This window comes from Monopterus albus, unplaced genomic scaffold (assembly GCF_001952655.1).
Source record: "Monopterus albus unplaced genomic scaffold, M_albus_1.0 scaffold21.1, whole genome shotgun sequence".
In the NCBI taxonomy this organism is placed as follows: domain Eukaryota; kingdom Metazoa; phylum Chordata; class Actinopteri; order Synbranchiformes; family Synbranchidae; genus Monopterus; species Monopterus albus.
Genome location: NW_018127901.1, coordinates 942,538 through 947,413, shown reverse-complemented (window position 1 = coordinate 947,413; position 4,876 = coordinate 942,538).

Sequence of the window (4,876 nt, the reverse complement as noted above, 5' to 3'; positions counted from 1 at the left end):
GCCACCAAGGTGCACATTAGAATAAATAAAATTAACATTGGCAATTTTATGTCTGATGTAACCACTGTTTACCTACTTGAGTCCAGATTACATCAGAGTCATAAGTTTTTTTTTGTCTCTGCTCAGCTTTGCTTGTTTTTGTTGCGTGTCCGTCTGCTTCCTTCGTCCGTCTTAGGTATGTGGGAGTTTAGCTCGTTGAGTCGACTGCAGCCTGAAAATAAATGTTACAACCACTGTGTATTTCAACAGCAGCTAATAAACCAACTTATTATCAGATGAATAACAAACTGGGTAGCGTTAGGTATGGCGCTCGCTGCTGTTTTTGGACCCCAGGAGGGGGACGGGTCAGTCGGTCTGCAGGTTGGTAGGAGAACTGGTCAGTATCATCATCATCACCATCACTAGGGACAAGGTGGTGTCTTATCAGCTTCTGAGACATTTAAATGTCCAAGACTTTCTTTGTTTTGTAGTCAGACTCGGTGTATCGAGTATCATTCTATCAGATAATCTGTTACCGCTCTGTTCAGAGTAAATGTGAAACCTGTCGGTGTATTTTGGTCATGAAAACTCTCAAATCCTCTCACTGTGGTGATTCCTAAATCAATTGGAAACCTGATACCACCTTCCACCAAACTTCAAAATGCAGGATTAGATGATCCTTGGTTCCTTCCTTTCCTCTCCTGTGTCTTGGTTTCCTTCCTCAGCTGCCTGCACACTCCTCATCCTCCCTGTGTGGAGCTGCTCCTCACTCTCCTTTACATATCGACCCTCACTCACACTTCACTTCACTTCACTCTGACGAAACACAAACAGTCTAAGTCATCTGAGTTCTCATCTCAGGTGCAGCAGGCAGCGGATTCTTCACGCATGTTTGCGTCTCTACATGAGGATGTTACACAGATGTAGCATCACAAACATGGAGGGCCAGAGGATGGTGAGCAGAGAGGAGTTAATGAGTGGAGGAAACTGTTGAAGATGCTCGGAGAGATAAAACCACGAGGGCTGAACTAATGTCTGATGTTAAGATGCAGCGACGGGAGTCAGCCGTGAAACTGGTCAATAACACACATGGTGCGTTGAGGTGGCAGTGAGAGGCAAAGGAACAGAGTCGATGAACAGGTTGACATGGACACAATTATCTTAGCCATCAGGATGTTCTGTCTATCTGTGACCTGCACTGTGTACATGAAGCTGCACTAATCAGCGTTTCTATATTAGCATGGGAAAGATTTGTTTGTCAGCCTCTTTTAGCTCCTAATTTCGGTTTTGCAGTACATATACGGTCTTGTCACCAGCTTCAAACGTTAACACGTCATTAAATGGCTGTTATCAGTTGTTAGTGGAACCACTGCTGTAGGTTAGTAGGCCCTACTCCACCTCTTAGTCAGCTCAGGCTGCCACCACGTGCCAGACCCTCAGAGTCATGGTTACAATAATAAACACAGAGCACAGCAGACTCAGGGACAAGAGGTATTTGGTTAGGTTCAAGGAAACGTAGTGGTTTGTGTCGAAACAACGACTCTCTCAAGTGACAACACTGGCTCTGAGTTTCATCAAACTGAGCTTCTTCTGCGGTGCAACATGACGTCGTCCCCCAAGGCGCTGGCCAATCACAGACCAGTGAGCGTGCATTCCTGGTGGATCACTTTGTTTACAGCATTGCTTTTGTGAACATCTTAAATTGTATGTGTTATAATGGACCTATAATCCATCCAGAAACCTTTGTGTTGTCTGGCCTACTTCAGTTCAGCAAAGCTGAATTTGAATTTTTAAAGAAAGTCGATGTTTTAGAGTGGGGTCTTTAGGTCACTTAACCTTGTAGTGTGTGGTACAGTCTGAACCTCTGGATTGAATCACTTAAAAATGGCTGTTAACTTAGTTTGAATAATCCTTTTATAAACACATGGTAATGAAGCTCTTCATCATCAGACCAAGTCAAAGCACAAGATGCATTTTCCAGCTCCTTCCCATTAATTCAGGTTCAGAGGATGTTGAACCCAGAACAAATGCCACCCCTAAGGTCAGTATGACTTATCGGTCTGCGACCTCTGACCCCTGCCGGCTGCACATGGAGGAATAAATGAGCAGGTATTAGAGGGCCAAACACAGCAGGCCCTGCAGTAAGTGGCAGTTTATGGAAATGAGAGGTGATCTTTCTACCTGGCGTGATAACCCCGGCGTTAATCCTCACCCCTCGACCTCCCACTGGCCTCCTGCTCAACACTTTCATTAGAGTTTAATCACTGCACCAAAAAAAGAAAGAAAGCAAAGTGAATGTAAAAAGCTGCAGAAGCTCGGCAGAACGAGACAGAACTGACTCTGAAGCTCTTGGTCCTTTTGATGCTAAAGACAGTTTGTCTCAACTTTTTTATTTGCTTTGTCTTTTTCATTTCCCTCTGTCTCCTGCTTTCCTTCCCTAATTCTTTTGTCTCCTAGCTCCCAAGCTTCCTTTCTTGCTTGCTTCGGTCCTTCTCTACCCTTCCTTCTTTCCCGTCCTCATTTTTCTTCTACCTTCCCTTTTTCCTATAGTGTTCCTCATTTCCTTTGTTATTTACATAACTTTCCTAACTCCTCCTGTGCATCCTTCTACCGTATCCCTTTCTCTACCTGCTTCTTTGCTTCTAGAGTTAACCCTTTCTTCCCTTCCTGCTCCACTTCTGTTTCCATCCCTATCTCTTCTTCTTTCTTTCCTTGCCCACCTCCTCTCGTTCCCCTTGTCCTCATCCTCCCTGTGTGGAGCTGCTCCTCACTCTCCTTTACATACCAACTCTCACTCACACTTCAATTCACTCGACCGATTCTGAAGAAACACAGTCAATCATCTGACCTCGGTTCGCCAGCGGTCGTCTGAGGTGCAGCGTACAGCAGATTCTCACACGTTTGCGTCTCTACATGAGGATGTTACACGAATGTAGCATCACAAACATGGAGGGCCAGAGGATGGTGAGCAGAGAGGAGTTAATGAGTGGAGGAAACTGTTGAAGATGCTCGGAGAGATAAAACCATGAGGGCTGAACTAATGTCTGATGTTAAGATGCAGCGACGGGAGTCAGCTGTGACAGCATGTGGCCAACACATACGCAGATCCTTCTCCACCTCTCCTCTGACTTATACCTCCACCTTTCCTTTCTTACAATCCTTCATTCTGTCTTTCACCCCAGACATCCTCATTTCTCCTCTTACCTCCTCCTTCTTCCATTCCATTCTGTGACATCCTTTCCTTCATCTGTTTATCTTACCATACCTTGTTTTGTTTTTGTTTGTCCTCCTGTTTCCTCTATTTTCTCTCTGCACTATCTTCCCACCTCCTAATTTCCTTTCTTCCCTCCTCCTTTCTGTCCTTAATTCTTCTTTCCCTCTTACCTTCCTGAACTCCTTTTATTTTCTCTGCTTCTTCCTCCTTTGCTTTTCTACCTCCTTTCCTTCCTTGTCTTTACATCCTTTACACTACATTCTTTCCTTTCTTCTCTATCTCCTTTTCTTCCCTACCTTCTCCTCTCCTTTCCTACACCCTCCTCTCCTTCCCTACCTTTTTTCATTATTTCCTTCCATCATTAGTACCTTTCACACTTTATTCTTTTCCTTCTCATTCCACATACTTTTTCTTTGTTTACACTCACCACCTCTAGCACTTTTTGTTTTTGCCTTCTCCAGTCCTTCTCTTCCTTCTTGTTTCTTTCCCTGCCACCTAATATCAACCAGATTATGTGAATATTCTTCCTCCTTTACTAAAGGACAGTACAGAGCAATATGAATAAACAATGCAAAACAGCAATATTTTTTCTGAGGCAATTTAAAGGCACCATCGTCATTTTTGGACCTACTCAGGATGTCGGCGGGACAATCGGAGGGGCTGTTGCTGCTGCCGCAGCACCTGGGGGTGCAGAGGAGCAATTACATTGACCCAGTCAACCCAGAATAGCGCCTGTCCATATGTCTGTGGTGAACACAACTTTAATAAATGGGTTTAGCTGACGGTGCACCATGCGCTTGTGGTAACAATGTCGCAACGTTTCAGCCAGCTGCATCGTAATAGCCTTTGGGGTGAAAAAAACTAATGCTGCTTTTCGCTCAGTGATATTCCGTCGTTGATGTGCAAGGGTTCATTGACAAAATATTGGTTTGAAAATTATTATTGACGTGAAAAAAGTATGAAAAGTTCACCTCCAGTATGAAAAGACCTTAACCTGAGAAGTGGCAGCATGTTGCTCCAGTGTGCTCCGACTGATGCTTAGACCTTTTAGCTCCTCTTTCCCCATTCTTGCTTTCCCTGTCTCTTTACATTCTTCCATATGTCTTCATTCTGTTCCAGTTCTTTTTTCCATAACTGTCCCACCTCCTCCTAAACCACCTCCAATTGTTTCTTGCCCCCTTTTCCCTCCAGACCTTCTCTCTTTCCTTATGGCATTCATCCTTTCTCTATCACAAACTTCCTCCTTTTCATATTTTTATTTTCCCACTCCTTCTTTCTTGTCCAGGCTCCTCATTACTTTCTCTCCATCATTATCTGTATTAGCTCCATCTTGCCATGTCCTTTCTCCAGTCCAGAAACAAGGGGTGAAGGTGTGTTTCCTGGTTTCTGGCGGTTCCTAAGGCTGCCATAACTTTCCTTTAGGAGTCCTTTCTTCGCTGCCTGCTTTGCTTCTGTCACAGAAAGTGAAAATGAAATCATTAAACCAGATCACAGAGTCTCTTTGTTCACCTCAATGTGCTCTTCCAGCTCTGTAGGTCTCATTGCCTTTTCCCCAAACTGCCATTCTCCCCTTCGTCCTTTTTCCCGCCTTTGTTTAATTTCTTCTGTAAGCACATGAAGATTAATTGGACCTCTCTTTCAACTTTTCCTGGCACCTTCCTCTCGCCTGTTCTCTCCCTCTTG